The following is a 23165-nucleotide window of genomic DNA, read 5'->3' as shown; positions in this document are numbered from 1 at the left end:
TGGAAAGATTCATTATAAATACATAGCATGTGATGCCGCTAAATCATTCCTGCTTGTCTTGTCTTTCAGGGGTGTAACTAAGCAAAATCACATCCATGGCTTGTTTAGTGTTACGTGCAAATCAGACTTCCAGTTTGCTTCGCTCTTACCAAGGGAGCGTTCTCAATTCTCATCAATAATATTCAACAACACACAGAGCAGGGCTCTCCAAGTCAGTTTAGCACTTTACACTGGAAGGGAAAAGCCAAGCTGGAATGAAAGATCAGCACCCATTCATGATTTAGCTTGAGCTTCAGTCAGCCTACAAGTATCCTGAACAGTTTTTTATAATCCATTCCAAGGCAAGAAAGACTGGAAAGTGTTGAGTACAAATATTCTTATAAATAGTCCCTCCTTGGGAAGAGGGATGGACGGTGATAAAAGTCTGATAAATAAGTAAATAAATGTCACCTTCGGAGAGTAAAATTTTTCCTGGATTTATTGAAAAGAACCAACACATTATCAAATTTTATTATTCCTAATTCAAGGTACTGGATTTCAACTCCCATCACCCTAAAGTTAACCACCGCAACCAAGAGGACTGGTGTGGTAAGAGCTGCACACTAGCACAATTCCTTAAAGAAGCTGTTCAGGTTCTCAGTGGCTCTGAAAACTCATTTTAGGGCAAATACGTACAAAAGCAGCAGGGATTACAACGTCCACAATTCACAGAGCACGGCTAGAAAATTATGCTAGAAATATGTATGTACATGCCACAGCAGCCCAAGTCCACACCTGAATATAAAGTTCTGCAATCAGGTTTTTCAAGATTATACCCACATTCACAAATTTTTACATACAGTCCCATGAACAATGTCAATTAACACAGAGCCACGTTCACCATCTATGACATGCGTGACTGCTTATACTGTCCCCACACACCAAGTTCTTTATAGTACTTCTGTGTGCCATAGAATTACTGAGTACAGTTGGAGTTCATTCATTTATAGATATTCAAAGAACCTCGCTACATTAAACTTTTGCCTGTAGTGTTCCTTAAGCCTTCTCTCTGTACCACCAAACTTTTAAAGAAGTTCAGCTTGTACCAGGATCACCATATCCCTGTCGCACACTTGGTACCAGCATTTTTCTCTCTCTCCAAAGCTGTTTAATCAACACATACTGAGCAGATTATCAAGCTTACTGTACTCTGGAGACATCCCCTGTGCCCCAAGACACAAATAAATCCTGCTCAAGAACACTCTGCTGTTAAGTTCTGCCTTTACCTGCCTTTTCTGCCCTCTTCTCTACTGCTCTCCATTCTGTTCCATTGTTATGAAGCTGCTCCGGCAGGCAGCGTTAATCGCTTGAAAAAATCTTTCCTACCAGTATCCAATTTCCAATTGTGAGAAGGCAGCAAAGTCCCTGCTCACTGTCAGATCTGTGTGGGGATACAGAGTAAAACAGCAAGCAACACTTGGACCAGCTGCCCTGCCAAGTCTGAAGCCCTGAATGCTGGTTTCACTTTCCCAAGGGGAAGTCAGAAAGCATGACCCCTCCCTTACCGGGGGAGGGAGGGCAGGGTTAAGAGGTTGCACAGGACAGCCCCCCCACCCCAGTCAGGAAGTCAGGGCCTCTTCTTCCCTCCAACCTGAAGAGAGAAGGCGGCTTAATTCTCACACACCCAAAGCCACAGGGAAATAAATACCAACAGCAGAAGAAGTAACGCAAACACTCACAGTACTCAGCAGTCGAAGATAGTAAGACAACCTCTTATGCCCTTGTCTGGCTGTGTTTCCAGTTAGGCCTTTGCGATCCTAGAGTTGTTGCCCTGGCTAACATGGGAAAAGATGAAGGCTTGGATTTTCACTTCCATTAGTGGTATCACCAATTCCAAGCAGGAAACAGATTCTACTTCCTGCTATTACAATGTATGATAAGTCCCTTATCAAGGTGCAACCAGCCCATCTGAAAATCAAATGAGGTCCTCTCTTGTTAGCAGTGCATGTGGGATGAGGGTGGGGCTACAACATCCATGACAGCATTAGTGAAAACGTTAACACAAATTACCGGTAGAAAATGACTGTTAAAAATGCTGGAAAAGGACTCTAGTAAGGAAAACAGCTTTCCTGGAGATGATTAGCTAGCAAAGCAAGCAAAGACCACAATGAGCTAATTTCTGCTGCCACGTTTCACCACAGAACAGAGCTAACCATTAACTATTCTCTTCCCAGGCAACTCTTTGCTTGTTTCTTTGGGGCAATGTGAAGGGAGAGTTGCTCAGGGATAAACAGGATGCAGGCCGGGGAAAACAGAACAGTGTGGAGGTCAGTCAAAACAATGAGGTCTCCTGTGTATGAGATCGGACTCCTGCCACCCCACCCAAGTCACCCCATCCTGTAACGGAATGGGGCCTGGAGGTAGAGGAAGCATTCGCCTGATCCCAGCTGTCATTACGGTTGGGATGTTTTTGCCTCTTCCACCAGCAGAATGATCTCTGACCGAAAGGGAAGGCACATCTAGCGTAGTGTGTCTGTTTATTTATATTTCTGTATGCATTAAAGTTCTGTGACACATAAATTTACAGAGCAATGGAGTGGTTTGAGTTTAATCCCCAAAAGTTGCTTCAGAGCACGGACACAGCACCCACCTGCAACTCTTTAAAGCAGCTGCATCTTGTCCTGGGATTGTAAGGCTGCACTCCGCAGCTGCCATGTAATTCCTGGAAAAGATGCGGCTGTCTTAAAGAGTTTATGTTCACAGACAAAAGCACCCTTCTGGAATTCAGCACTGTAGAGGCCTAATTTTATAAGCAACCTTAGGCTTACTTTAAGTCCTCTCTAATTAAAAGTGTTGTTTGGGGGTGGGAGGGAAAGAAGAGGAATATTGATTTATTCCATTAGAAGCCACATTAATTAAGAGGACAAGGTTTAATTGTACATAGATGATGGAAGTTAAAATGTCTTTCCAATGTTTTTTGTTTGTGTTACATACAAGCAGCACTTCTGAATTGATTACATTTGGTTTTGCTTTCCAGACAATTCCATAAAATCAGTTATCAAGAGAAACACTTTATTTTATTTTATTTTTATCCCACCTTTATTATTTTTATAAATAACTCAAGGTGGCGAGCATACCTAATACTCCTTCCTCCTCCTATTTTCCCCACAACAACAATCCTGTGAGGTGAGTTGGGCTGTGTGTGTGTGACTGGCCCAAGGTCACCCAGCCGGTTTTCATGCCGAAGGCAGGACTAGAACTCACAGCCTCCTGGTTTCTAGCCCAGCACCTTAACCACTAGACCAAACTGGCTCTCTTTAACTTCATGTCCTCTTAATTAAGTTGGCTTCTATTGGAATAAATCAACATTCTTCTTATTTCTCTGTCTCCAACAGAACAGGAAAAAAGCCAGTCATAAAATTAGGATAAGGTAGTGCACCTCCAGCTCTACAGCACAGCTGACTGATCATTAATGGCAAGGAGAATTTCTGCTTCAACTTGCTTGATCTTTTGTATAATATTGGAATGAACTGAAAAACAGAAAACCAGCATCTACAAAGCCAGGAGAAGAGATGTAGTTCTAGTGAATTGTTTAGAACCATGGAAACTGCTACCTGCAAAGATTCAGATCATGGATTTTTAATTCATTCTTCTTTCCTTCTATAATATCAGGTTGCTATATCACGTGTCTTCTGACCACAGGAATAACATGTCTTTCCACAGGACTGGGCAGGAAGGAAGAATGGCTTGAAGGCTAGAAAGGATATCCAGAGAGACAATTGCTATTATTTGACTCCAGAGAGGACAGATAGTTCTGCAGTCCTCTTCAGAACTAGTTTCTTGAAAATACAGAGGGAAGGAGAAGCAGAAGATTTGACCAAAAGTGTTTTCATTGTGACCTTCGAGAGAGAACACCTTCCCTCCTTAAGCCACTTCCTTTCACACGACCTCAGACACCAATGAACTGCTCTTCAAATTTTTGCCCACGATTACTTGCTTCAAACAGTTAAGAGGCGCCTTGGCAGTACTCTCCTACCGCCTCAGCTGCTCACTCACATTTGCTTACGCTTTGGCTCACACAAAGAAATGCGCAGCTGGGACGTATTGGAAGGACAAAGCTCTTCCAGAGCCTATGTTGCTTAAGAAGGAAAGAGAGGCTTAGCCAGTCCTCCATATCCTGACCAATGCTAGAGCAAGTTCTCTGGCAGAACTGACACCACTAGCCCTTCAACTCAAGACGCAGCATCTGTTAAACAGCAGCTATTCACCAATATCCAAACTGTGTCAAGTACTTTCCTGATACTTGGATTGTGCCTGCTCCACAAGTCTAGAAGGCAATGGTCTTACAGCTCTAAAATGAAGGCACTTATAAAAGAAGCACTCCACAAACTTTCATGTCTGAACAAAGACAGCAATGAGAAACCCACACCGAGCTCAGTCACCAATATTAAAATCTCCAGATTCAATGCACGTGATCGACAAACGTTGATGGCAAGAGGAAATTCCAATCCTCTGTCTTCTGGCTTATCGATATAACAGAATAATACCTTGATTCCACACTCAAATTTGCCCAAAGGAGTCAATCCTTCATGAAAATAATTTTCTGGATAGCACACCTAGATGTGCCTGCACAATACCCACGATGCCTTGGCTGTTTCTACTGTAACACACATAGTATGTAGCTGCTTTTGAGAAGTGTGTCGAAACTGCAGTTGATTCACAGTCCTGCAGACACAGTAGTGACTAGTGCAAATTATGGAGAGCATATTCAATTCTAAACCCAGTTCCACTACTAGTTGGGTTCTGAAGAATATTCAGTGTGCTAATTATGATTCATAAAGCCGGACACTCTATCACTTCAGACTGAGAAACCACAGTTGCATTCTTTGAGCTTGCTCGGATTTTAAGAATCTGCATCAGAAGACCTCCTTGCTTGCTTGCGAACAGTGATAGCACATTTTAAATGGACTTGAAATGGGCCTTCTTGGCAGCTACTCCAAATTCTGGAAGTCCATATAAAGGGAAGCAGGACTAGCTTAATTCTTCTTCTAGTAGCTGGGGAAAACATTTTTATTCATGTAAACTTCTAAGAGGATGTGTGCTGAAGTATATTTTACAGGTAAGTCTAACTTACTTTTTTGCTTATCTTAATTATAACAGCTTGTTTTATCTGTATTTTTTAGTGCTTATGGTGTTTTATTTATTACTTCAGCTTATACGCTGCTTCATTTCTGAAGACTCTGAGCAGCTTATTTAACAGTGTTAAAATTGGTAGAAAATAACAATAACAAATTATAATCAACTTAATGTGCCACCATTCAGGGGCAGCATATTCTTCAATTAGAGGTAGTCCTCACTTAGCAACCCAAATAGGGATTGGCAACTCCATCGCTAAGCGATGTGGTTGTAAAGTGAAAAATCATGTGACTGCACCAGACTTACAACAGCAGTTCATCAGTTCTGGCTACGGTCGTTAAGCGAATCACCTGTGGTTAAGTATGACATCATGTGACTGTGACTGGTGACTTCCTGCTGGCTTCCCCAATGACTTTGCTTGTCAGAAGCTGGCTGTGAAGGTTGCAAATGGCAATCACATGACTGGGACACTGCGACCGTCATAAATGCACGCCACTTGCCAAGTGCCCGAATCACAATGTGACCATGGGGATGATGTAATGGCTGCAGTTTTGAGGACTGGTTGTAAGTCTCCATATTAAGCGCCCTCATAACTTCGAACGATCGCTGAACGAATGGCCAGTAAGTGAAGACCACCTGTATCCCAAATTGCTTAAAAATAGTAACAGGGAGGGAGATGGCCCAAATCCTTATGGAAAGGTGGAAATAAAAAGACTATCAGTGGACCAACTTACAATTTCACAGAGTTATGCAGTCAACAGTGAAGTCAAACTTGTACAAAGGTGTACAAATACATGTCTTCCCTTGAAACCTCAGGAGGAGATCTTCTTGTCCAGCTTATTCCTGCACAGTGTTCACTTTCCTACCTGTGACTCCCAGCTGTCAGGTCTGGGAGAATTAAGTCTAAAACAATCAAGTGTGAAGTATTTCCACAAACCTAGAATCATTTCCGTATAAAGAAGAGGATATGGGGAAGCAAAGCAGAATGTGCTCAAAGAACGGTCTTCCTGCATTCCTCAAGCAGCCTAGCTTGTCTGCTGAGTGGAAAAAACAAACACCACTTTCTTGAAGACACGACACAAAAAGCAGAAAAGAACAGATCGGAGTTTCTAGCACTAGGGAAAAAAGGTTGTTGGATAGCAGAGCCACTTGAAGATCACACTTTTGATTCCGGAAGCTTTCTGGTCACTCAGTTGGTACACCTGTCAGCTTTTAAGCCAAACTGTGTGTGACTGGCTTTGGGCTGTAGAGACCATCACCATGAATATGCATGTTCGTTCGTTTTAAGCAAGTGCCAAATTCAGTCCAGTTTTAACTGAAACAAATAGGGAGATGCTTGAATGCTACGTGGAGGGAGAAAAAAGCTCTGTCCTAGCTTTGAACTTTTAAATCGCGGTTACTTGGCATCAGTAACAAATCCAGAAACTAGGAAAACTCCCACAATTTATCTGTGACAACTCCGTAAATTTACTTGGGTAAAATCATTACAGAAGACTGCAGCGTATGCTGACCCAGAATCACGAGCGTTCCCTTTTGATTATTCTGTTATTATGAATAGTCATCATGTTTAACTGCCCTACATGAATGTTACAGTGAACATCCCTTCAAGTTCAGAGCCTTTCCATCCAATTTTTTTTAGATTTTTTAAAATCCCGACTTTATAGGAGGACCAATCAATCAATCAATCCCTAATTCTCCTTCCTCCTCCTATTTTCATCACAACCACCCTGTGAGGTGAGTTGGAATGAAAGAGAGGGACTGGCCCAAGGTCACCCAGCCGTCTTTCATGCCTAAGGCGGGACTAGAACTCACCGTCTCTAGCCTGGTGCCTTAACCATTAGACCAGACTGACCCCTTCCCTTCCCTTCTTCCAATGACAATTACTGTAACCAGAGACAATGGTCTTTGCCCCTCCCGAAAAGGGGTCTAGTTCATGACACAATGAATCTGGTAACCTTTAAGATTTCAGAAGAATATTGATTCTTTTTCAAGAGTAGTCAATAAAGCTGCCCAAGATGATAACACTAAATTGGGAAAACAGGCACAAAAGAAGAAAACTTGCTGGGCTGCCTTCTTAGATGGGTGAAATCCAACCGACCAGATAGCTTCTCCTCTCTGTTATTCTGAGTTCAGAACTACATGATGTTTGTGCCATTCACTGTCTTGTTTTCCCACCTTTCCCCACTTCTTTAAAGAAACTGCTGACAAATCCCTAAGCATACAAGGCACCGACACCCGTCTACTCTGGGACATCTTGTGTCCGACAATAGCAATTATATGCTGTGAACATGGCACAAGAGATCAAACATCTGAAACAGGCTTATTGCCATACCTAAGGGCAACATTCATAAAGTTTAACAAAACAGATCATTTGAGAGGAGGATGGGTATCACGTTTTCTTTCAGGCCACATCTGTTTTTTAACCATTTTTATGGACTAGGTACTTCCGCTATGAGACACGGTTGGTGGCCTCGGGATATATTGCCTCTTCCAGTTCATGAATAATTCTGAGGCTAACGAAACTAAGCCTGACCAAGTGGAACACACTCAGACGTTCTGTTTATATGTGCCACTCTGGGGACACCAGCCAACATTTACAACTGGATAAAGCTAAAAATACATTAATGAAGTAAGTCAAGTGTCTGCTATCTTTCTGTTTATACATTCTCTTAAGGGCAGCACATTGGTCTAGAAAATGAGCAGATAATACTAAACAGAACACATAAGCATTTCCTGCACTACAGGTCGATAGGCAAACGTGCCTGTTTTAGTTTCAGCCCAACTACTATAACGGGCCCTCAAACTGTTCAAATCTGAAAGTTGCCATGTCATTGTGGACAGACACCTGTTGAGATAATGCGCTCCTTTTAGCACGTCTACTCTCATTTCAAGCATTTGAGGTATTTAAACAATTTTATTTTGGATCAGCGAGATTCAACGTGTCATTTCCAATTTAACATTTCCCTTTTTTAGTGAAAATCTTTCCTACCGCATGACAGCAAACTTCTTGGTATCTTAACAGATTGATGCACACATATGCACTTAACAAACTTCTGAAGATATCTTTACTAAATTTTGTAGGCAAGTCACTTCAGTTGATAGTGATGAAAAAGAATTGTTTCCAGATGGGGAAACAAAGGTGATTTTGCATAAAGAGCAGGCTAGAAACTAGGAGGCTGTGAGTTCTAGTCCTGCCTTCGGCATGAAACCAGCTGGGTGACCTTGGGCCAGTCCCTCTCTCTCAGCCCAGTCCCTCTCTCTCAGCCCAACTCACCTCACAGGGTTGTTGTTGAGGGGAAAATAGGAGGAGGAAGGACTATTAGGTGTGTTCACTGCCTTGAGTTATTTATAAAAATAATAAAGGTGGGATAAAAAATCTAAAATAAAAAAGCAGTGGCTTTCAGAATCCAGTTCAGCTGCCAAGATCCCAAAAGAATGCTAGTAAAAATATTAATGGGCTAGTAACTTTTGTGAATCAATTGGAAAGTCAATTTGATTTGGTTTCTTGATGTACGCTGTACCCTTTTTAGGAGCATTACCGGCGCACTACTGAAAAAAAATTGATCCAACACTAATGGTAGTCTTTGAAGCAACGAGGCATTTTGCCAACAATCTTCAAAATACTGTCTACTTTAAGCTTCAAGAAAGTTTACAATAAATGTTATTTTGTGATGTTTTGTTATTTTAAGTAATGGATAATGAAATACGTAGAAACAACATTGCAGTTTGTAGCAGCATGCCGCTGTGCTGGGAGAAAAATTAAATACCACACCAGCATTGTTTTAAAAAAGTAGGCCTAATTCTCTTTTGTACATTAAATGCTTTAAAATGTATGGAATGTAAAAAAGGTATGTCATTTGAACTGAACATGGGATGAAGTCACTGTATTTATTGTTCAAACCCCAATGCCAACATTTCAAACATGAGAATCCTCATTTTATTTTATTTTTTGGAAACTGAGGTTTCCAAAAGGTTTCACTCTATTTCATTGTGCACAAAGTTAACGTGTTATTTGGGAAGTATATCCTAGGATTTCATCTACTATACAACTTAACTTGCATTTTAAAACCTGTATGTGACAATCCAAGCAGCATTTTCATGTGCTTGAGGGTCATATCCAATTCAGTTCAGCTTACCTGTCATGGGGTAACAGTCTGCCTTTCTGGGAGAAATGGGATCTTTTCACAGAAAAGATCTCACAACTCATGCATTCTTGCAAAAGTGTGTAACAAAGATAAATTACACAACCTATCAAATGCATTAAGTAACTGCTGCATCAACTTCTCTAGACATGAACTCAGTAATCTCAAACTTTGGTTTTAATGAGACACGCTGTACTCTCTTGATCTAGGCTCAAGCACTAAATGCTCATATTTTTAAACAGAAACATAACCGGTAGGAGACATCCCCTGGTGCCATGTGTTCCAAATTTATATATACTTCCAAAAATTCAGAAAATCCCTGAAGCCCTTTAATAGCATTTAATGTAGGTATGCAATTCAACTCTTCAAGAAACAACTGAGTATCACCACTATAGCCTGATGTGTCACTTTTATGTGAGGTGGGCGGCTATATAAATATAATAAATAAAAATTAATGTGGCATTATGATCACATGCATCTTCAGAAGATGGGACACGAAAAAAGACATTACAGAAATCTATCAAAAAGCTTACTTGTTATACCTCAGATTGAGATATTTAGTTGTTTTTTTTAAATCGCAGATCAAAAATGCTTACATTCAACTTAGGATACACCTGTGTATATACACACTTCCTACTTATTTACATATGTAAGCTTGATGTAGGTCAGAATTATTTAACTTGAACAGAAAAAAAAATCAAAATAAGACTGCAATGAAACACAGGCTTTTTATTTATATACAAGTCTCAATAATTCCATCGATCTGTTAACTCATTAAAACCTCATGACTGACAACTAGAAGTGTGCTGCTTCTTGATTCGTCCTCTTCCACCCAATGCCACTTAATATCTCTATATGCATTTCTCCCACTATGGTTCCCCGTGCACATAACATACACACACATGAGCAGGGTACCATATGATAATGCGTGGCTGCAAATTCAAAGGAAATGACTAATGTGAACATTTATTTGGGATTTCACCCTTTTCTTCTTCTTCCACTTCTGCTTATGGGAGGGAGAGGACACAGCAGGCTCATGCTATTCAAGTCATCTCATGACTGACTATTTTCTAGGGGACACAGGTAGTCCTTGCTTACCAATGTTATTGGGACTGGGAATTCCATTGCTGAGCGATGCGGTTGTAAGGTGCAATGTCACACAACTGTGCCGACTTATGATGGCAGTTCTGGCAGTCACAGTTGCTGTCATTAGGCGAATCTTGTGCGGTCACAGCGTCCCGTAGTCACATGATCGCCATTTGCAACTTCCTGCCAGCTTCCCCGTTGACTTTGCTTATTGGAAGCCAGCAGTAAAGGTCGTAAATGGTGATCACGTGACTGTAGAACACTGTGATGTCGTAATTGTGAGCCAGTCACTGAGCAGCCGAATCATGATCACATGAACACAGGGACGCTGTGACAGCCACAACTACGAAGACCTGTCGTAAGTACCCCTCGTTCAGCGCCATCGTAACTTTGAGTGGTTGCTGAACAAGTGGACATTAAATGAGGATTACCTGTATAAACAATGGAAGCAAAAAAAATGGTATAAAAATGGGGAGGATGGGGTAAGAGTGAAAGGGTTTCTGGGCCTAAATATAATTAAAAAATAAAGCACTGACTTTCTTTTTTTAGGACTGATGTCAGAACTGCTGACCTGTTAGCAACCATTTCAAGTTGGTAGCCTAGTTCAAACACATCTCTCAGCCACAGAAGTTCACTGTGGACCTCACTGGGCTGTTGCTGTGGGGAAAAATTAGAGGATATGTGAAATATGTCACTTTGATAAATTACGTAATTATGGAGGCAATAAGAATAATAGAATCTCATGTTCCAAGACATTTGTAAAAGGAATCAAGAGAAATTGGTTGCTTGTCTTACTCATTTTAGCGCCACTGGCAAAAATGAAAGAAAACCTTATGACCATAAACATAAATGAACTGTGATGCTACGAAAGCCATTGACAAATGCTTTTGGTACAAAATCTGCAATTTACTGAAGGACACAAATGCTAAAAGGGTGATAGTTCGCATTTGGAACATTCTATTCAGAAGTAGTTCTACAAAACAATTAACACTGTATTGTTCTTTTTTCTATTTTGCTTTCTTACTTTACAGTACTTTTTTCCATTTCTTATTAGCTTTTTTCTTTTTATCTTAAAATTTAATTGAAACAATTAACACTGTATGTCTTTTGTTCATAACCATCATTATAAACTGGATAACAAAATTCTTGCATATGGTGATTCATGCAACGTGGCAAACTATCGCAACTACTTCTCGACTATGCATGCTAGTGAGGCTGAGAAAATATGTGATGCTTTGTCTAGCTGTGAACAGTATTTCTTAACTATATATTTGAGTTATTTTCCCCCAGAGTAAAGTTTACACTACCAAGAACGGAAGCATTGAAAAATTACAATGCCAAAATCTTCCAATTCTATTTCAGTTCACTGGCAAAAGTTTCTAGACAGCTTTATCTGCTGAAAACAGGTCAGGGTGTTATGACTACAAATGATACAGTATGCCTTTCTCATGAACTTTAGAAGCCCTTAAAGTTTTTCATGAGAATGTGATACTTAAAAAATACCACCCCTCAAAATTAATTACTGCCCACCCAATTCTACCTTTCTTACAGTGCTGATCAATCTTCCAAATTTTGTTAAATATCCCATGTAACATGCCCACAGGAGAGTGGAATTCTTTCTGGATTGGATCATTTGTTAGCAATGGCCACAGAATGTCAAGGTCTCCATGCTGCTCAACCACAGAACAGCCAGCATTCATCATGTAAAACTCTTCTATCCTAACATCCTTCTTTTAAGATCTGTCACCAATTGCCAACAACACTCTTGCCAGAGTTCTGCTGCTTTCCCCAATTAAGCTATATGACCCAGCTTTTCCTACTGGCAACTCAAAACAGAAACGAGAACAGTGTCAAGAACACAGTGTGGAAAAATATACAACCAGACGCAGTGGTACAGCTTTAGTGGGCCAACCAGACAGAATGTTATTAAATTGGTTGGTTGTCAATAGGGGGCGAGGCAACGCCAGAACATTCCAGCTGGTCAGGATCTGTGTTTGTTGTGTTTAGTGCAACACTGTACTGAAGTAAAAAGGAGGTAAAACACAGTACTCACACAGGAAATACTTTGCACTGGGATTGCAAATGCACTGGACAGCAGCATACCCTTCTGCCTCTTATTAATTGAGGATCAGGAAAGCGATTAGCAAAATTTTGTGAAGCGTGTTTATGTGTTCGTCCTGCAGATGTGAGGAGACAAATGAGAATGTGTAAAATACAGGCCAACTTTGTTCTTTCATCGCACCAAACCACTTCATGGGCAGGATGTGCACAAAGAACGATAACATTAACTGAATTCACTCTGTGGTCAAAGCAGGAGAATCTCTGCAACAGCCATTAACAATTTGGTTATCAATCACTATCAAGAAGGTAGCTGTAATGCCTGCACCTTCTGCATTTCTCTATAACCTTAGTTGTTTTCAATTTGTCCCCTCTCTCAGAAGATACAGGAGATATATTATACTCCAATACACCTAAAATTCAATCCATCTGATGAAATAGATATATCCCACAAAAGTTTGTGTGATTTATTTATTTTTATTTTTATTTTATTTAGAAGGTTTATGTGGCCACCCCTCTCACATTGGTGACTCCAGGCAGTGTATAAGGATTAAAACACAAACCACAATATATAACGCATGACACCAAGGTAATGTATTTCGTAGTTGCTAAAGTGTCACAAGTCTTTGTTTGCATGGCTACTGTCACTTTAAGAAGGCAGAGAGAAACAGATCACTACCTAGCAGAGGAAGTATTTTACAGTATGCATAATGACCTGCTCTGCTCTTTCTTTCTTCTTTTTAAATCCCCTTTGAAAGGTGAAGAAGGGAAAAGGCGGAGTTTGCCTCTTCTCAGTGACAGAAATACTGTGCAGTCATTTTTAAAGCAAAAGGTAACACAAGTCATGGCCCTAGAGCAGTGTTTCTCAACCGTGGCAACTTATGGGAGTTGAAGTCCAGATATCTTAAAATTGCTAAGGTTGAGAAACACTGCCCTAGAAGACAGGACTATCACAGGCAAAAGCACTTGTGGTAAGGAGCAGCCTTTATATTTATTGTTATTCCTGAACTCCCAAAAAAGGGTATTTTCCTTCTCCTATACTTATTACGTGATGACTGGGGAAGGCAATGGCAAACCACCCCGATACAGTCTGCCAAGAAAACGTCGGGAAAGCGGCGTCCCCCTGAAGGGTCAGACATGACCCTGTGCTTGCGCAGGGGACCTTTCACCTTCATACTTATTACAATTCTGCCAGTTAATTGTGCTGAGGGAAAGTGTTTGCACCAAGGCTAGACAAGAAAAAGGTCTGGTTGAGCAAAAACATGAAGCTGTATTACACAGCATTACAATCCTTTAAACATTTAGATGAGTGTTTTTCAAACTTGGCAACTTTAAGACGTGTGGACTTCACAACTCCCAGAATTCCCCAGCCATAGCTGGCTAGGGAATTCTGGGAGTTGTGAAGTCCACACGTCTTAAAGTTGCCAAGTTTGAAAAACACTGATTTAGATTTTAATCATATGTTACTTTACAGTAATCAAATGCTGATCATAGAACCACAACATAACCAGTCAAGGTTTCTAGCTTTGCAAAAATCTCTCAGCTTGGCAATGTTTCTTCAGTACATTCTGCCAAGCCATACAACCTCAACGAAATGGCTTTCAATAATTAATGCTAATGAAATTATTTCTTCTCTAGAACATGCAGGCATTCCTTGAACCCTGAATTCGGGTTAGCCTATGCTGAACTCTAAATCTCATAGCTTCAGAGAGTGTATAATGGCCATTATTTACACAGTAGATTAAATCAAGCTTGTTCAATAAACCACAACACCTCATGGCTCATCACAACAGTCAAAATCAAGGGAACTTTATATTAGTTTTTTTTTAAGGCCAAGCCACTTTATTAATAGACTTTTTTTTTTTTAATCGTATGGCATAGCAGTTCATGCTGCTTTTCTTGCTGGGAAATCCTTGAAGTCCAGCAGCCAGATGCATAGATTATTTAGCTGTGACAAGTCACGTTGCCCGGGGTGCACCACGAGGAGGCTAGTCTACAATTGCAATGAATTGGGCTGAGCGAAAGTGACTGGCCCAAGGTCACCCAGCCGGCTTTCATGCCTAAGGCGGGACTAGAACTCTCGGTCTCCTGGTTTCTAGCCTGGTGCCTTAACCACTGGACCAAACTGGCTCTCATTAATAGACATTACTAATGGTTAAGTCTGATAACTAAATGGAATTATCACATATGGGTGCAGCATAACTCTGACCACTAGTTGTTGGGAAGAAGGGTACCGATTGGGGAGAACTATCTTCATATTTTTGTTTGTGGCCTCCTAGGGTCTATTTGGTAACAGACCTTGGGCCAATCCAGCAAGCTAATAGTACTATTCTTATAAAGGCTGTTAAGATTTTTGTTGTGGCCCTACTAGATCATAATGTTTATTTACTTATAATGCATAGTGACTTCTTCCTAGAGCAGCAGTGTCACTGTGGAATGCAGACACTCTTATCAAACCATAAATAATTATTTAGCAAACATGGATGAAGGGAAGAACTGGACTGATCAGGCAGACTGAGCAAAACAGAGAGAGATTTTTTTTTTCCTTTAAAAGTTGCAGCTCTGACAGTAAAAGAGGCCTCCTTGAACACAAGTCACTGAGACACAAGCTTCTCCTGGATCCATCCACAGTGTGCCTCATATCTGAGCCAAAACAGTTAATCCCAATTGCATGCAAGGGAAGGAGTTATATTCCCTCATACTGAACAGACTAACCATGGGGTAGAATTTTTAAGGTCACACATGCTTTCTTCATTTTATTCTGGAAGAGTAAAACTGACCTCAAAAATGAGGGAGGGCTTCTAAGAAATAAGACTGAATTTGAAATGTTCATACAGAATCAAGACCACCTACTGGGACAGACAGACAGTCAGACAGACCTGTTACTCAGATACCGTATGACATGGAGACAGAACAAATAAAAATCTGTACGATAAAGTGTTTTAAACTTTAAAGAAACAGTCACAACACAACAATGGGGAGAATATGCAATACCTGTATAAAATACACTCCAAGTTATAAGTTAAGAGGAAACTGGTACAAAATGTTTTATAGGTGGTATACATCTCGGTCAATAGTTGCCAAGACTGACAAATCATATAGTAATAAATGTTGGAAATGCCATGAGACCAAAGGAACATTTTATCAGATGTGGTAGACGTGTAAAAATACCTAACTACTGGAAAAAAATACACAGCACTATTTAGAGAATTTTAGAAATCAGATCTGAAATGAAACCACATTTCTTCCTACTAGGCATAATTCCAAAACATATAAACAAAAATAAAAATCACCATTTACTAAAATACATACTTATGGCAGCAACAAATGTAAGTTTAACCAAATTTAAGGAAGACTGGCTCTCATGCATACTACATATTACGCAGCAAGTCAAATCTACGTATCTAGAGTACAGTTTTTAAGGAGAAAAAGAACTGACCGATTTCAACAACACAAAAAAATTTAAATGTCTACAAATATTGTACATTAGGCAGAGAATGACAAAGGGACAGTTAGAAACTAATATTTATCTTTAATCTTTTTAGTAGTTTTTCTTTTTTTTTTTTGTATTCTTAAACAACGAATAGTGGAGATTTTGGTCCTTAACTCAAGAGACTGAAATTCCTTCTTACATTGTTAAAATAATGTAATGTACTTAAATGTAATTTAATATTTTTATGGTCGATTTCTAATCAAAAATATACTGAGCACTGTATTAATCATTCCTTTGTCCACTTATTCTGTACCAATTTTTTTCCTTTCTCCTTTTGCTTGCTTTCTTTAAAAAATATCAATAAAAAAATTAAAAGATCACATATGATTTCTCCACAAGCTTTTATGTCCCTATATGTGAAGAAGTCAATATTAAAAAAAAAAAAAACTAGCAAGAGATAAAGCTGGACCATCAATCCCAACGGAATAGTTAAGAGGCAAGGATGGGAAGATAATGAGATACCAGTCCAATGTAAAATGCTTTCTTCCTTTCTAGTTTATTTAAACTGAAGCAGTTTAAAAGAACAACATAACAAGGAATTCTTACTCTATGTGATTATATAAATAGAAGCAGAGCCAGGGAGAGGCAGAATCCAGTATTCACAATAAGCACCTGGTAAATATACTCATTGAGAGGATGGCTGAAACCTCTCAGGGGACCCAGCCCAACCAATTATCACTGAAGTAAATTCAGCATCCCTGCTTTGTTGGTCAACAACCAACCTGCAAGTTACAGAGCATATACTGTATAGCTGAATAGACAGACATACAGTACAGTGTATTTAAGGACAGAGGCTGCACATTTGAGATTACTCAAATTAATTACTACTGTATATCAATTGATCAGTTCTACTGAAGTAGATGATTTGTAAGAGCAGATTCTCACATGGTTAAAAGCAAACAGCCTGATACCAGGTCAGACCATTACCAGAACTTGAGACAGGTAGAAACTGTCCCTCCTAACCAAAGGGAACTGGCTTCTAGCCCATTACTTGGGACATGTGGGAGAAAGAGGCACAGGAACTTGAACCTTGATTTCATTATAAATTGGGCTTGCATTTGATACACAAGTCCCTGGAATCCTTTGGTAATGCTTCATTAACGTAAATAATGTTATACTACAATAACTACTTAGCAGAGCTTTGGTGCCTTGGAGGTCTATTGCAGTTCCTTGTCTAGCTCGCTAAGTGGTCTGACACAATTTATCATTTTCCTGCACTACCGGATGAAACAAAACCATACAGCCTCTTTTATTGTTGCACATCCAGAATATTTAGTCTGGATGGGGAACAACAGGCTTCAGCTGAACCCTGGTAAGACCCAGTGGCTGTGGGTTATTGGCTCTTCCGTATCCGGGACTTAGTCATCTTTGGTTCTGGATGGGGTTGCACTGCCCCAGACAGACCCGGTGCGTAATCTGGGGGTACTCCTGGACTCACAGCTCCTGCTCAAAGAGCAGGTGGCAGCCGTGGCCAGGAGGGCCTTTGCGCAGCTTCGTGTTCTGCGCCAGTTATGCCCCTTCCTGGATCGGGAGGCCCTTCAAACAGTCACTCATGCCCTTGTTATCTCCCACATAGACTATTGCAATGCGCTCTACATGGGGCTACCCTTGAAGAGCATCTGGAAGCTGCAGCTGGTTGAGAATGCAGCCGCGCAGGCTCTGCTTGGTGCCCCTAGATCGGCACATATAACACCTCTAGTGCGCAAGCTGCACTGGGTCCCAGTCTGCTTCCAGGTCCAATTCAAGGTGTTGGGTATTACCTTTAAAGCACTACATGGCATGGGGCCAGGTTACCTGAGGGACTGCCTCTTCCCCATTACATCAGCCCATTCCACCCAATCATGTAGAGAGGGCATGTTATGGACCCCATCTGTAAGAGAATTCCGTTTGACGGGGTCCAGGAAGCGGGCCTTCTCTGCAGTAGCTCCTGCCCTGTGGAACATGCTGTCCCTGGAGGTGAGGTTAGCCCCATCGCTCCTGGCCTTCCAGAGTAACCTGAAGACTTGGCTCTGCCATCTTGCTGGGGGCAGAGAAGGGAGTAGCTCCGCTTGGGGTGGCTGGCACCTAGGGCACTCCTCACATACATGGTCTATGTTAGATCTTCCCACTTGGACTTCATTTTTACTGTTATTTTTATAGTTATTTATTAATGCTGTGTATATTTTTATATATCTTATTGTTTTTATATGTATTGTTTTAAATTGACTACTTTTGTTGTAAACCGCCCAGAGTCCCTCTGGTGGGAGGAGATGGGCAGTGACAAATTTGATAAATAAATAAAATATTTAGAGCATTTTTCTTGCTCTTACTTTTCTTGCTCTTTATGGTTTTTATTATTCACATTGTATTTTATTGTTATACTGTAAACTGCCCAGAGTTGTCTGGAGTCATGCTGCATAATTAGCTTATCATGCATCTCCCCACTCCAATTCAAAATAACTGGCCAATTTAGGACTGAGAATGATTTGAGGAAATGCACATTCAGCTCTCCTAGAATTACTGGCTCTTCTGAAACACGATTCAGAGCATAAGAAGAGCAGGAGCAATCACATTTTTACACTACAGTTTCATACGGGGACTTGAGAGGAATCCAGGAATTAGGGCTGTATTGGTTCTGAAAGTACTTCTGAAAGAATTATGTCTCATTATCATCCTAAATGAAGCCACATGGACTAATAAGTGCAAATCACATCCAATGTAACCATCTTATATGTTATTGGCGTGCCCCAAAAAGTTTATATATGCCCTGTATTTGCCCTACAGACCAATACAGCCCTAATTCCTGGATTCCCCTCAAGCCCCCTTATGAAACTGTGATGTAAAAACGTGTTTGCTCATCCTGTTCTTACGCTCTGAATCATGCCAGATTTTATAATAATCATTTGTATTGGGGTAAGGTGTGCATTTCTTCAAGAACTCACATTCACTCTATAAAGAGCATAAAATCTGTTCCTACAGTAATTATTGCTGTCCTCTGGAGGCCCAAGTTCTACATGCAAATGTTCAAGTGTTCATCATTAATGTCCATCAGTAAAAAAAAACACCTCACATCCTGCCTTTTACAAGAAACTTCAAATATTTAAAGAAGTGTGAACACCAAGCTGAAGTGAAACATTGCCCAAGAATAAATAAATGAAAGCCAAACAAACACCAATCAACTTACCTTATCTTATAGACTAGGAGAGAATTAGACACAAAAGGATATCTAAGGAGAATAATCAGGAGTTTAGGAAGAAGTCAGCTTTTAAGAGATGCTGCTCCTAGGACTAGAAACTTAAAATCATCATACTCAACATGCAGAAAATGGACTAGAACACTGACATGCCAAAAAAAAACAAAAAAAACCCACAACAACCCTCTTCCAGTGTGTCATAAATGAAACATCTCAATGGATTATACCCAATCACATTCCACAATAATAAATCTCACCTGGTAAACATCATTGTTGGACAGATGTAGGATGGCCAGTCTAAGATCCTCTCTTGGGGGAGGGGGGTCTCTTGGCACCCCCCTCCCCCTTCAAAACGGCTTCCTGAAGAATCCGTGCAAATGGATTAAACCAAAATGAGTGATGTTTCTTTAACTGCCTAGAGAGATCTTCTTGTGCTGGAAGAATGAAAAAGTATTCCTGTAATCCCTGCCACTACTGCAGAGATCGTGGCTTGGTTTTCTGATCCCAAGGTAATTCCCCTCAAGTCTTTAAGGTTCTTACAGAATTTTCCATCTCATAAAGTAGATGTCCATTCTACAGTGGAAATACTGCTGAGTGCACAAGCCACAATGTCCCATTATCATATCCTGGGTGTCTCCTCAGATCATGTCCTCAAACTTAAAGCCACATCTGTCCATGGAGCAGTTCTCAAAGGCAAACTCAAACAAACACAGTTTTTCTGGATTTAAACTATCCGCACAGGGTCTCCTTCCAGTTGTTCCAGCCTCAGCCAACATGCCCTGCATCACACACAAATCTGCGTTAGAAAACATTTCTGGACTTGGGATGTGTTACTGCCACATAGTTTGACCAGTATTGTGAATTCCAGGAGTATAGTTGGGAGAGCTCTTCAAGCTTCCCCTTTATCAATGTTTCTTTGCTGTTTCACCTGAGTTCTAATCTAAAAATTTAGGTGCCGCAAAGAAAACATTCTCATGACCCAAAAACGGAAGCCAGAGTTTCTCAACCATCCCACTTCCAGTCTTAAGGTAAGAAGGAACAGGGCCCACGCTTTCTTCCTCATATAGGGATGCACATGCATTTACTACTCATACACACACACACACCATTTATACCCAAATACCAATTTGGGAGATATCCCCACTGATATTTCAGCTGCCAATCAGCAAGGCAGATACTGGCCTAAATAAACCAATACTCTGGCCGAGTATTAGGTAGCGGCTCATGTTCTTCTGTTACTAATACTGCGGTTGTTTATACAAATACACCCATCTTTGGGAGTTCTCCTCACTCGTTCCCTTTGAAAACTGAACGTCGGGGCCTGTTCATACGCTGTCTCGGCCCTGCTCCCCTCAGCGATGCTGGGGGCCTCTTCCTTCCCCCGCCACAGGTTTTATTGAGTAAGACAGTAATTATGTGGAGAGGAGCTGAGCTGGCTTCCGGCGATCCCCCAGCCCCGCGCCCCCTCCAGGTTCCTCCCCCAAACTGCCTCGGCCGTGCTGTCCCTCTGGGAGCCGTTTCCCTCCCTCCCGCGAGCGGGCAGGAGAAACGGGGCCGCCGCCCGCTCCGTCCTCCCCCCTCGCTTACACTGACCGAGGGCAACGACGCCTGACACCAACCAGCACCAGAATACCAGCCACTTCCGCCTGGCAGCGCCGGAAGCGAACCCATGGCAACCGGCCGTCCCGCCCCCGCCCTCGCCCTCGCCCTCCGCTGCTCGCGCTGAAACCGCGTCCCCTTCCCTCGAACGTACTGAACGCGCAAGGACTTCCACGGGGGCCACGCCCTCTCCCCCCTCCCCTGAGTCTGAGGAGGGGATGAATCGCTCCTTGACTGAAACGGCCCCGCCCACTTCCCGGAGCGTTGACGTCACAAAGCATCCCCTCCTTATAGCGACGCATCTCCCTCTCTTAACTCCTATATTTATATGAATGACGTGAAAGCCGTAAGGCTCAGATTCGTAGCCACGCCTCCCCTCTCTGAGCGCTCCAATCGTCGCCCGGCAGTCTTCCCGAGCCACGCCCTCTTTTGGAACGCCTCGGCGCTCTTTTCGGCTGGGTCCGTGGGTCTCTTGTGCCCTCTAGCGGCTCAGAATAATCGCTTGAAATTCGGTAGAGGGGTTTGCTCGGGAACGATCAGCCTCTACAAGGCTGACATGGGCAACTAGATGGTAACAGTTCTTGGCCTCCAGAAAAGTTCAAAATAATGCACAATTTAAGTCCAGTGTTTATAACTCTCCACCTAAAACTACCCCAATTAATGGATTGATTGCATGCTATCAAGTAATTGCTGACTCTTAGTGACCATATAGATTTCTCCGTGGTGATCTGTCCCCAACCTGGTCCTTCAGGTCTTCCAACGGCCCCCATCGCCGCTGTAACTGAGTCACCCACCTTGTTTTCTTGGCTGTCCACGCTGTTCTCAGGAGTCTTCTCCAACACCAACGGTTCAAAAGTGTCAATACTCTTCCTATCCAGTTTCTTCTAAGTCCAACCTTTGCCTCCACAGTGTCCCAGGGAATGCCATGGCTTGCACGATTCTGATTGTTGAAGGTACAGACACATCACAGAATCTGAATATCTTTTCCAAGGCTTTCATGGCTCTTCTACCAAGTGCTGGTCTGCAGTGTATTTCTTCACCACTTGTTCCTTTGCTGTTGATGATTAAAAGGCAGAAGCTGTCTACCACTCTGATATCTTCATTGTCAATAATTTGGTTGCTGTGCCCCCTAAAATAAGCAATACTTCTCCCATCAAAATTATTTGTTGCATGAAATGCAGTACAGTAATATGTGATAACTCCTATGATCACTGTAAAATGGGAATCAGAACTAAGAACTCTGCTATTACTTTGGGACATTCCAAACTACCCACCCACACAACCAGGAGAATAGCCCCTATATCAAGGCATTGAATGAATTTATTTTACTTATTTAAATGATGTATATGGCTATCCATCTCCCAACAGTGGTTCTGGTCCAATGTTTTCTTTAGGTAAATGGTGCGGTCAAATATTATGTTGATTGATTATGTGCCATCAAGTTGATGTCAACCACTTAGATAGGCCTTCTCCAGAATGAGAAATGTACCAATCGAAGCGAAATATTTGTAGCTCAGGGTTGAACTGTGGAGCCCTTGGTGCTCTCTGAGCCTTGCTGTTTTCTTGCAGAGGTTTCATTGCCAGACTGGGCAACATCTGCAGTGCAAAGAGGGAGTGGGCCTTGCTCTCAGTTGATACACCGTGGCTTGCCCTGCTTGTGTTGGTGGGGGTGTTGTTCTCTCCTTGGGAGTTCTTTGATTGGGCTCTTGTTTGCTGCTTGGTTGACTGACTGAGTTGATAGTTCCTTGGTTAGGGTGTATTGTGCTGTTCGATGGTTCATCTGGTGTTAATCCTAGTGCTGATTCTTGCATATCTGGGTGTTGATTGCTGGCAAGAGAGTGTACTGGTCTTTTGGCTTTTCTATTGTCTCTTTTGAATGGTATGTAAATGTTGTTTACCTCTATGTGTCTGTTGACGGCTGCTTTGTCTGAGTCCCAGGCCTCCAGGAATTCTCTGGCGTTTTTGGATTTGGCTTGGTTTAGGATGCTCAGAGCAATGACAGGACCCCAAGATGCTGCAACTATAGTAAATACATGCCGGTTGCCAAGCACCCAAATTTTGATCACGTGACTGCAGGGATGATGTGATGGTCCTAAGTGCAAGGGCCAGTCGTAAGTCACTTTTTTTAGCACTGTCATAACTTTGAATGGTCATTAAATGAACGGTCATAAGTCGAGGACTACCTGGAAGTGCTGGAAGAAGAGAGAGGTAATAATAGTGGTCTTAGGATGCTTCTACACAACTTTTAGTGTTATCCCATCATCCTTGTGCTAGCATGGCTGCTGGGCTGATCCCACCCCAAGGGTCACTTCACTGTTGATGAAGCATGTCAGAAGTGTTGATGAGGCATGTCAGGTTGTACCCCTGCTAGAGCTACTGTGGCTTGTTGCCAGCTTATGGGGAAAAGCTACTTCAACCCTGGAACAGCTAAGGGTGGCTTTAAGCTGCCTTAGGCCTTTGTTGGGAACAGCAGAAGAATAGTGCTATGGGGATATAATAA

At 41.6% G+C, this 23165-nt stretch overlaps 1 protein-coding gene across 5 annotated transcripts in view; it reads right to left on the bottom strand.

Moving 5' to 3' along the window:
* The window catches only part of MGAT1 (alpha-1,3-mannosyl-glycoprotein 2-beta-N-acetylglucosaminyltransferase), a 40005-nt gene extending 19258 nt beyond the window's left edge, over nt 1-20747 (bottom strand). The window contains exons 1-2 of one of the 5 annotated variants that reach the window (XM_063291348.1): nt 20660-20747; nt 19324-19845 (exon numbers count right to left, since the gene is read on the bottom strand). The gene's annotated coding sequence lies outside the window, so the exon portion shown is untranslated. Of the gene's footprint in view, nt 1-1365; nt 1502-10914; nt 10998-12396; nt 12521-19323; nt 20521-20659 lie in introns of those variants that run through there. The other 4 variants (XM_063291346.1, XM_063291345.1, XM_063291350.1 and 1 more) reach the window with 4 other exon arrangements.
* Between the last annotated feature and the right edge of the window lie 2418 nt (nt 20748-23165).

Source organism: Candoia aspera, chromosome 2 (assembly GCF_035149785.1).
Source record: "Candoia aspera isolate rCanAsp1 chromosome 2, rCanAsp1.hap2, whole genome shotgun sequence".
Taxonomy (NCBI): Eukaryota; Metazoa; Chordata; class Lepidosauria; order Squamata; family Boidae; genus Candoia; species Candoia aspera.
The sequence above is the reverse complement of the archived record's forward strand: the minus strand, read 5'-3'. Positions and strand labels throughout refer to the sequence as shown.